Genomic DNA, 11,457 nt, shown 5'->3' on the forward strand with positions numbered 1-11,457 from the left:
GCAAGAAACATTCTGAGAATTTTCTTTTATGCTAGATACCGGAAATCGCCTGCGATTCTGCATAGTTCTCAGAAGCCTCAACATTTGACCAATGTTTGTTTAACGGAACCCACAAATAAGTTTTTCCCCTACACGAATAGCGTAAGTATTGCACTTTATGGCGCAGCCCAAATTTTCAAAAAATATATCGGGTGGCTTCATTGCGGTCAGTTGGTTCCAAACATGATTTACATTTTCGGAACCAAAAACAGGATCTTCTTGTTTATTTATACTCGATTAGTTCTTTAAAGTAGAAATTTAGTAAGAAACAACGACCACTTTCTTTTTTTTATAATATAGGGCCTCACAGCCTTTAGGAGATACGCCTAGTGATACCAATATCTATTATATATATAAATTACACAGCGTGCAGCAACATTCGCTCGATACTTTCAAACAAATTCACCGAACGGTGCCAGCCACTCTCCTAGACTCCTTAAATTCGAACCGTGAAATCGGACAGGTAAAATAATTGCCGAAGGCTTCTGCGCAGTCTAGACGCTGGGGTCGGAAGTTGAAAAGGGCTTTAGTTTGTCTTTTCCCGCCGTGTGAAGCTGACGTCGCATGAAGTCAGGCCAGTCGAGTGTCTCGTCTGCCATCGGTTTCGATTCGCCAAGATAGCTTCTTGGTTCAAAGTACGTAGATGCCACGATCGTTTTACTCGAGTATATTTGATCTTACTACTGCACGATTCGGTCTGCTGTGAATTTCTTCACACTTCACCGAGTGTACGTAAGAGTTAATTAGTCGAGCTGCCAATCCACCATCGGGTATGTTATCCTCGTAGCACGCCATAAATAGTTCCTCGTTAACGTATGGAAATGACTCGGTTAGATTACTACTTGTCTTTTTAATATACGCTCGTGAAATTGTGGCTTTTTTGTGTGAAAAAGAAAGTTGAAGAAATTAGCTTATAGATACTCACTTGAAAAGTACGAGAAACTATCTATGTCATAATTCTGACGGATATATACTGTGTATGTTGATTGACGCGTAAGAGCTTCGACCCTTAAACTGGTTGTAAATAAAAGTGGCGAAATCGTATCAATGTTAATTTAATCTTGCCGCTAATATGATAGTATCATTACTTTGCCCCTGGCTCCATATGCATGTCAGGCTTAGGTAATTTGTGCAATATATAATATCTCTTTATCGAAGGTGGAGCATTGACAGAGCAGGAGATAGCAATCAATTTTGAGTAGTGACCGGGAGTCTCCAGGATCAAAGCCAGCTGAGGAAGGAAACGCAAAAAAATAGACGCTGCTACGGTGCTCGAAACAATCATTGGTAGGGTGCCTTGGCGAAACCCTGCAAATCCAGAGAGCGAATACAAATAGGATTACCCGAAGGATTTACGTCGAGTGATTGCTATCGGCGTTCAAGTCGACGCCTTTCAATAGCATGGACACTTGCCAAACACACAAGTGAAAACGAAGAGTTTGGATGAATGAAAAAATGAGGACGCCTTGCCTAGATTGGCCTCTTATCGGTCCTTTAGACCAACATATGACAGAAAATCGAAAACAACAACACTTTTTATTTTTTTAGGAATATCGTTCTTCCAAACAGCCAAGATGTCTTCACAATTAAAGGCTTCATAGCGAACAGATCGTGTAGTAGACCTAAGCTTTATGCTGGATATAATCAGTTTTACAACAGATATCCCGGTTGAATGTAGTAACTATGAAATGTTGATTGCCCGGACAGGTATAATCCGTAAAAACGATGTTAGCCAATCATGCGAGAGCTTATTTCCTTTCCTGCGTCAGCTGTGAAGAAATGTGATTTATACAGTGATAGTCTTTCGCAGAGGAACGGCCAACTGGTCGTTTTAATGCTAAGCAGTAGGACGGCAGGGGGAGTGACAAAAGCCGCTATGGGACAATCATAGCTAGGCGTCCTCTAAATTCACATTGATCGTCCCGCCAGCTAAGGATTTTCTTCGGCCGTCCAAAGCCACAAGTGACTGACTAAAACCGGAAAGCAAGATGAACAGAAGGAAAAAACGAAGCTTCTGAATAATCAAAATAGATCATATATGTTTTAGAAGCGTGACGAATAAATAAAAATTTAGTGACAGTATGAGTAAAAGGTCGTTACGAGTACGAATAGGGAGCACGGTAACTTCAGTGGCCACTACCTAGATGTCGAAAAACTACGAGATGCTAACACAGCCGCGGTGATTTTCACATGAGGATTATGTTACAAAGTTATTGATCAGCCGTAAAGTTCTAATATTCTGCTTTATAGTATACATGCGTTGTCCTACCAAGTGATTGAACCTACTACAGATATCTTTCGACACTAGAAAACGACTAGAAGCATCAGCCTGCGGACGCACCCATTGTAAGTAAAATTTAGATTAGTTTTGTGCTTCTATACGGAAAATGTAGGCTGTCACAGATGTTGTTGCATTTTTCACACTTTTCTAAATGAAAGCTTAACGGTGTTAGAGGCCACATGGACTCGAGCGCATCCTCTCATAGACAAACAGTACCAATGCGTTGCCGATCAAAAGATTCACTATTGTTAACTTTGATGAAATTCGTAAACATGCAGTGTTTACATGAAACAGCGTAATGGAGTAATACTCGCAAAACGATTATATACAAGCAATGATGTATTAAATCATGCGCATTTACTATCTTAAGCTTTACTGTCGTTGTCATTGTCTCTTGAGCTTTCGCAAAATGCATAATCGTTGCATAATAAAGTGTATCCTATTGAATTTAGGAAACAAGCAGACGGGATTCTACAACTTCATCTTGCCTTTTGAACGTGTTATAAACCTTGGCTTTTCTCGTACTTACCTAGGCTTACTTTAGCATGTCTCTTCAACAAACGTATACCTACTTTAAGCTACGCCAACTTGGCATCTGCTGAAATCCTTAGAAGTAATTCAGTTACCTGTGCTTCCGTCGAATGGAGTTTGTCCACTGCTACAGAGATTATTTTCGTCAGATCTCTTTTTTCTACACACACTTGCATACGCCTTAAGCCGCTTTCATTGGCGACTATTATTCCTAAATGTCCTTTACGAAGAGAACATGGTGTATATCTACCGACGACCCGCAGCCTCCCAAAAACACTCTTAGCAGTTCTATTCGGCAATCCCCTTTGAGGTCTCAAAAGGGGACCTCTATATCGTCCCACCTTCCAGCGTCTACTGCATGCCATCACATCCCCATATCCACCTACGGCTTACGAATGCTTCCCCACTACCATAGACCGCATCGTCGTGTCGCCGTGTATGATCGTTGTTGTCGCGAGCGGATAGCTGGCCGCAAGGGCTCCCAACGATCGGCAGTGGCTGTGCTTTCGGCTGCGAGGGATGCCGCTGCCAGTGGATACACCGCGTTGGCTCTGCTCAGTCCCTTAAAGCCGGTGACTCTGAGCCGCCCCTCTCGATCTCTGGGCGCTTTTCCCGGACTGCGTTTGGGTGTCCGAAGGCAGCGTTGGGGATGTGGGAGAGAAAATCTTCTGGCTCAGTGGACAAGCTTGGCCGCTTCGGATATCGTCGGATGCCTCGAGCCTCGCAGAGGCCTCTACAGTGGGCACGAGGCAGTAACCATTGCCACGGGACGAAAGTACGATGGACGAAGGTCTTATCGGAGACGGCCATCCAATACTTGTGTGTACCATGGCCTGACTCGCGGCTGGCTGCGCCTCGCCTCGTCGCGTCCTTTAGCGTTAGGTGGTGTGGGAAACAGCACCTTCGACCCAGCCTTCTCGATCCAACAGTAGCCTACATCTCAGCCGTAGGTCGTACTATGCATGTGACTACTGCAACTACACTACAAGATCCGATGCTGTTACATATGACATCCGCCTCCCTAGTCGTTGTGGTCGCTGGTGCGAGCATCAACATCGTCGGAGGCACTTTCGCGTTGAATCCTTACCAATGGCCGGTGACTATCGTAGTGGATCATAGGTGCGGGTCCGCGGGCCTGACTGCAGGCTAGTCTTTCGGGCCATTCGTGCACATATTCATCTACATAGCTATTTGCGGGAGCTGTAGCCTATAACAGTGACTTTCTCCGTTGCAGGTAGTTGTCGGGCGACTGGCGTCGGAAGGAGGGAGTAAGGGGTGAATACAGACAGAATACAGTTGAATATAGCCATCGATTCTGGCTGAGCATGTGATGATGCAACGGAACGATACTGTTTGTGCTTGCTAGTTCATACGTCCCACGAGTGTTTATCATAGTAGAAACGCTGAACCAACGAAAATTGACTGCTGTTATTGATGCGTAGCGCATAATAGTCATATTGTGTGTATCCGAGTTAACCTTAGGAACCTGGTCTTGTGTAGGTCGATAAATATGACAAAGCTAAACGGCCGTAACGGCGCAGGTCACGCTGGAGCAGCTGAACGATTCGTGTACGTACGTGTGTTCTGTCTATGGGATGAGTGGTCATGAACTGAGTGCGGTCGTTGAGCCCTCAGCTATGATGAAAGTTGAAAGGGTTGCAATTAACGCGTAGGATCCTTTTCTTGTAGCAATTGATGGCTTAAATATGAGTGAAAAAATTTTAGGCTTATCCGAATTTTTTCATGATTTATTTATTATTACCTTATTTAAAAAGGTTTTTAAAATTCATTTTTGCAGAGATAATCTGTGAATCGTAGAAAGTCATTCTGTTATTTATTCCTTCTTTTGTATTTTGTTATTCATTGTTCCACCGGGTTAAGATTACTATCTTATTGGAATTTTTGCCGGCAGTGGCGGTATGAAAATGGATTTGGGCGACGATTTCTGCAAGATTTTTTTCTTTAATCGGAAATTCAAATATATATATATATATATTTGAATTTTCATTAATTCAATCTATTAGCCAACTAAACATTAAACAGTCAAACTAAAGATTTTTTTTTTACGAAATTTTGGACCTTTTACGAAATGGAGCACTTTTGAAGTTGGCTGTCATTATTTCTGAATTGGCAGCTTGTCATTATTACCATCACTAGATCGTTCAGTGACTGTAATATATTTCACATATGCAACACTCCCATAGATCTCTTCAAGCCGCAGAACTTTTTTGCACATTTCTCCTTTACTCAATCAACCATTTCTTTTTCCGCCCAATATCTACATAAATGTGCATACACACATATCGACGCTAACTTATCCGTCACGTTTCGCGTCCTGCATCGTTTTTCGAGGAGCACTTTGTTCCCCCTCAGAGTCTGTAGCCCCCAGGGCCTCTCTTGGCAGGTTCCTGGAGCTCCAAGAGGACGTCGAGGTAGAAACTACATTGCACCATAACACTCCCATAAGCATGAGCCACCACTGGCTGCTGCTGCTGGCGTTCCCGGCGCACTCACTGCTATTACGTGCACTGAATACCCACCTATACACCCCACCGAAGTTACCCTGTCAGCAGTAGAAGCCGCATGCCCGCTACTAGCTAGTAAGCAGCGGCAGCGGCGCTGCCGCTGCAATGGGGTCGAGTTGCCCAACTAGACCTCGTTCACCTCGTTCTCCAAGCACTTCGTGGTAGCGCGCTTCGACTTGTCCCAAGTTGGCTCAGTGGCTCACATGTTCCCTACTCTAGACTCGACCCCGGAAACGACGATTAGAGCTACGGTAAGCGCACACTAATTTCTACGCAGCGCGTCGAAGCCTAAATCCTCTCTGGTGTTTTGCTTGCCGCTCTAGTAAAAGTACTTAGCGCGTTTGAACACCCTCAACCCGTTTCCACTGTGTGGGCTCGGACGTCGACGTTATTCCATACCGTTCGCTGCAGGCGAATTTTGAGGGCGCTTGTCATGCAGCTAGCAGTGTTCGAATTAACAGCAATTGAGCGCCATGCGTACCGGTACTTAATAATTCACGAGTACTTGAGCAGCGGCGACGACAAAAGGGCAAACGGGCGCAGGACTACCCAGTCATGGTCCCCTGTTGGCGATGAAGCAGGCTTCGACTACACTTAGGGACCGTTGAATCAGCTCCCCGAACGAAAGCAGCTCGTTAGCAATGTTGACGTCCTCGAACAGCGTAGAGGACCTGCGACGATGAGTAGAATCCTGTCTTTTAACAGATATATCCCAAATAGACCAACAAACGTTGAACGACATTGAGGCACATGAGCTCCTTCAAGAACAGATTCTGGAGAGCAATGCCCTATATCAAGTTAAAGGGATGGAGGGAGGAGCAACTCTAAAGAAACGGTAAGGAAGCAGACAAACAGCTGATATCGAAATTGAGCTAATTTTTGTATATGTCCACGTAAAGAATTGCAAGTTCTGCGTATCCCTGTGTACACGTGATTATTTGTTTGTGTATACCTGATTTGTAGTGTACAGATATGCAGAAATACAAAGTTGTACGGAGGAGCTTTAGCTACAGCTGAAAACAACAACGTCTAACATTGATCGGGTTATGGTTTTCATAAAAGCAGTTATATTTTTTAATCAGTTTTAACCAGCGGATGTGAATTTTTTTTGTATCAAAGCCCGCGCTTCTTGTTAGTGACACTTATAGTATTATTCACGATTAGGGGAAACATTTATGGGAAAACAATTTTTTTGTTTGCGATCTATTTATAACTGTACATGCTACACTGTACGAAGGCTCCGATACTTGTTTGAATATACAAGAATATAGGTGAGTTCTGATAACCGAGTGTCAATGATCAATCTAAGTATAACCAAAGCTTTTTCTGGTATATTAGCCAACAGACATAAGGACACGTTGGCGTTTTTGCCTTGTGAGATCGATGACAAATACAGTAACTGACGGATAAGCGATCAGAAGATAAATTAATGAGAAAAATCTTATAATATCGTTAAAAGGTGCCTTTATTGGTCATGTACACTACCATGATTCTCTACAGATAATAAACATTAAAAACATATGACAAAAAATTTATCTAATGATTCCGACGTCTTTCTGCGGGCTTCTAGAATTTCGCTCTACGTAGCAATCTTGTTAAGCAGTAGAGGTTCCTCACTTACGTTTCTCAATCTCGAACTCATTCTCGTTCTCAATCCTTGAACTATTAGGTCTAACATAAATTACCGTATATATAAACTGAATATTGGCAATTACCCAAGTTTTATATTATTTTATTTGAAGCAGCATATAAACTTATATATTACCAATAAGTTTAGCCCAAAATGGATCTATTGTAAAAAAAAAAAGTAGGTTAATAACCAACTACAAGAAAACGCATTTTTTTTTAACTAAAACTTGTCAAATACCCCAGTTGTCTTACTTTATTATGACAGTAACCATACTTACGTGAAGGGCACTTGCGTAAGGGTCCGATTCACTTAAACAGAACGCTATACTAATAGCTTATGCTAGTCAAGAAATGCATTCATTTTGGTAAATTCTAGTCTCGGTACAGATTAATCCTAATCCTACATCTAATTGTAACCCTGAAGAAAGCCAAGCATAATGAAATAAGGTAGCAATTAAAGAGGTTTATTCCTCAACTCTTCAAGTTTTAGTTATGTATATCAATCTTCATATTGCTTCCATAAACAAAGAATCAACACAATGCAGTACAGATAGATGGATACAGAAATAATTAGTAGAGATCCTGCAACTATTCTAACTACGTCGTTAAGCTGCAAGAGGAGTCCCTTTCCATTCGAAATATATATATATATATATATATCCAGCGTGAACCAATAAAAATATTATCTCTGATATTGTCAGACTATGATGCCTTATGAATCTGAGAACTTCTTTTCCCAGCATAGCGACGATACAATATCTTTTGTCATTTCGAGCTGTCGGTGGTACGATGACAGCACCGAAGATCTCCATGTCGTCTTCAACCCACGTGGTCTGCTGCCTGCTGCCGACTTCAATGAAGAGTTCCCTGTATAAAGAGAAGATCTACTGGAGGCAAACCATTCTCTCTCTCCCGAGGGCGGACCTACGCTTGCCTGCTCGCCCTCCTCCGCAGAGGACCTCACCCGATGGAACTCCACAGCTCGCTACGCTCCGTACGTATAACGTTAGGCACGGCTCCACCCGTCACAGCGTGAAGCCACTTTCGACGGACGTCAACCGCAGCAGCTATGCGGCATCTGCAGGCGTAATTCGTATTAGCGTTGACGTGCCGCAAAAACCCTTCTTCAAAGCGAGTAGGACAAATTAAGCAATGGAAGTAACAACGAGTGGTGATACTAGCCCCCCGAATCATACGACTATAGCCGTTGAATACACGTCTTTCGACTTTGGGAAAAAATATATCACTTAGAGTTCATGATCAAGTTTTGCCATTGGAATACACTTATACGTAATGAGTCATTAATGTATCTGTAAATACGCCCGCTTGTAAGAGTCAGCAGGTTTTTTCGAGTGCAATAAAAGATTATGTCAAGAGGACAGTGCATCACCAACTGAATTTTTAACACCTGTCCAATCATAAAGAAAAGCTCAAAATTATACAATAAGAGCAGCCCTAAGGCTATAGGGAAAACCATTTAGTGTATAAAATCTCGCCATATTATTTACTCTAAGAGCTCTATTCGGTTAGACTTATCCCTAAATATCATGCCTAAACGCCATGCTTTCGAAACAACAAACCGTGCGCTTCGATCTCTCTGTTACATTGCGCCCTGTACAATGATTGGATAGTCTATTCTATGATAACTCGAAATCAAACTTTAACCGAGAGAATCTTTAGTAGCAGAACAAGATTCTAAATTTAAAAAAAGCTTAAGGCTTAATGCTCTTCAATACTATCTTGTTATGAGTTATGTAGGGCTTCTAAATGAAATTGCTGCTCCGATAGTCATATGGATTTTACTTAAACTGTATTCTATTGCTTTTACATAATAATAGAACGTTAGATCTTCAGATCCACGTTGTCTGCCAATCCATCTGATAAAGCACCCTTATCCAATAATTACGCTCATTGATATTACATCCGTATCGCTTGCGATATCGAAGATGTGGTCTGAGCTAATTACGACTAGTAGTGAACATACGACGAAATTTCAGGATCTGAGGAATCAGATTTTTAGGCTCTACGAAATCCTAATCGGCATCTTTGCGACCGTGGTAAGGCTCAATCGCCTAATGACCTCAACTCGAAACAGCTACCTTCTGGTACCAGTCCTTTCAAAATTATGTAAAATATTGTTTATACATGTTGATATATGTTAAAATATTGCTAAATAAAATTACATACTGCATGGCGTCAACCCATGGCGAACCCATAGATAAAGCGCGGATATCCCAGTGAAAGCATTTGTAGAAGTGGAATTATCATTAAAATTGAATGAATAACAAAATAACAATACGTAAACGAATAAACATAGCTATAATACGTACCATTGACACACACTATGTGTATTCGCGTTGGCTTTCGATGACGCCAAATTACTGCCTATGGCAAATATAAACCCAATATAGGTTCGGGCAACCCGAAAAACTCCCTCTGCCTATATCGAACGATATTGCATGAGCAAAAATATCGTTAGGGCATGCTCGCCGGCTAAGGTTCGTTCATGTTCTAGTCAAGAGATGTTTTTTACTAAATGTTTCTTTTCATTTGCTGATGGTGAAGTGCCATTGCCCTTGAAAACACCCAGCTTTGCTCCCAATAGAACAGCATTTCTGACATTTCTTGTTTGTCAACGTGAGCCAATATCAAACAACCCGGAATCCGTGTAGCGTATCCGATGAGGACTCCATAGTCAGGCATACCGCAGGAAAGAGACTTCGTAAGTTTAAAAATTGCATTTTCGATTTATGACATTCATTTTACTCAAGTTCGTTATGGGGCCCAATTTGAAAGGGCGCTATTATTAGGCAAGCTTACGGTTCCTCGTTATAAAGTGCGTACGCTACCCAGAATGGGTTGGCAAAATGAACGATGTATCGAAAATGTTGGCTTTTGCCACCCGACGTACCCGTTTCGGAAGCCTGAAATAAAGGTAACAGTTTGTGATCTGGGCGACAGACAGAGTATAACACTTAATCACCACTAACAAACGAAAAATTAGAAAGTGAACGTGATTAGCAAAAACGACCATTATTTATACAATATTTATTGCTTAATCTTTGTATTATAGTTCCCTATACTTATGACACATGCTTAAATTAATGTCGTCACTAAGATAGACTAATGGACTTGCTCATATTTTAATTAATACGAAAAAACCGACGTCCTATCGATTAAATCCGAATTCGTTACCTAAACAACAGCGTCTGAACGTTCAAAAGCTCAATTCCAACTACAGATTCTTTTGTCGTACGTCCATCCCGAAACGGAAACATAAATGATTCACTGGCTTTAGTAACTTTAGTAAGCAAAACTGAGCTATAGATGTTGTTCGAATAGGAACTCTCTGGCATTTATTGCAACAAAGGTTTGGTCTTGGCAAACTCTCGAGTTCGATTGCTCCAGACAACGGGCACACCTGCTCTTTTGTGTGACACGCAGATTCAGCTAGCAGTAAATTGGACGCCGACGTCTGTCAAGAGTAACGCCAGTCGCGTGGCTGTTGGTAACCCGATCAATTTTTGTGATGCATTACCTTTCTCCTTAGTGGAGTTTCTGTCATTATTGACATGCTTTTACCGCTTCTACTGTTAATGTAACCGAGTGATTCCAGCCCTGAGAACCAACGACCGACCTTGATGGCCCGTTAGAATTAGACTTGTGTTTGGCAGATAAAGGTCAGAAACTACTCATCGCAGAAATCCTAGCGGACACATGCTAGGCCATGCCAACTGAGCCACGATAGCCCCGCACCCTCGCCCTTCCCAACAGTTACCCTTTCTCTGCCAGCAGTTTGCTAACAACAGTAGCGTCTGCAACGGCGACGATTGGTAGGGAGCATTTGTATCGTTAGTAATTACGAGAGAGGAGAATAGAAGGCGAGTGACGAGGACCCAAGCGACAGAATGGAGCAACCGGTCGGATCACACAGTCGGATCAGTATTGTTACGTAGCACATAGCTGTTACACCGAGCCCATTGCGCCCACCGACTGTGTTATACGGGATGGGTTGGGTTTGCAGTGACCGTGGATGGTGGGCTGTTACAGCTTAATACTTTTGCACCGATAGTCCAGTAGTCACATGAAGGGGTTTGCCTGGACCCGCAGCGAATAATAGCGAAATGCTCATAGTGTTTTGGACATAGAAAATAGAGGATCATGGAATGCCTTATTTTGTCTTTTGTTGAACAACTGTTAGCCGCTCTAAAGCACCAGTTAGCGTAATAAAATAGTAATGCAGTTTCTATAGAGATGTATGTGCCAACGTAGGCGATGTGTATCCGCCAGTGCGCAATCGCCGATGATCCATGCTCTAGTAGCTGTTCTAGTTGGGCTCTAGTCCCCCGACTGGAGCTGCAGAGCCTGCAGATTTAAAGGGGTTGCCCTAGTGGTAGACGCTACGGTGATACTGGGTCTGGCTAAATGTGGATTAACGGTCATATAGCCCTG

General features: G+C 42.4%; 1 long non-coding RNA gene across 1 annotated transcript; it reads left to right on the top strand.

Moving 5' to 3' along the window:
* Nucleotides 1-1,722: 1,722 nt before the first annotated feature.
* Nucleotides 1,723-8,753, top strand: LOC111251760 (uncharacterized). Its single transcript, XR_002673957.2, has 3 exons — nucleotides 1,723-2,385; nucleotides 4,086-6,211; nucleotides 7,746-8,753. It is a non-coding gene; the product is annotated as an uncharacterized LOC111251760 (long non-coding RNA).
* Nucleotides 8,754-11,457: the final 2,704 nt, after the last annotated feature.

The sequence above is a fragment of the Varroa destructor genome, unplaced genomic scaffold, assembly GCF_002443255.2.
Source record: "Varroa destructor unplaced genomic scaffold, Vdes_3.0 BEIS01000005.1, whole genome shotgun sequence".
In the NCBI taxonomy this organism is placed as follows: domain Eukaryota; kingdom Metazoa; phylum Arthropoda; class Arachnida; order Mesostigmata; family Varroidae; genus Varroa; species Varroa destructor.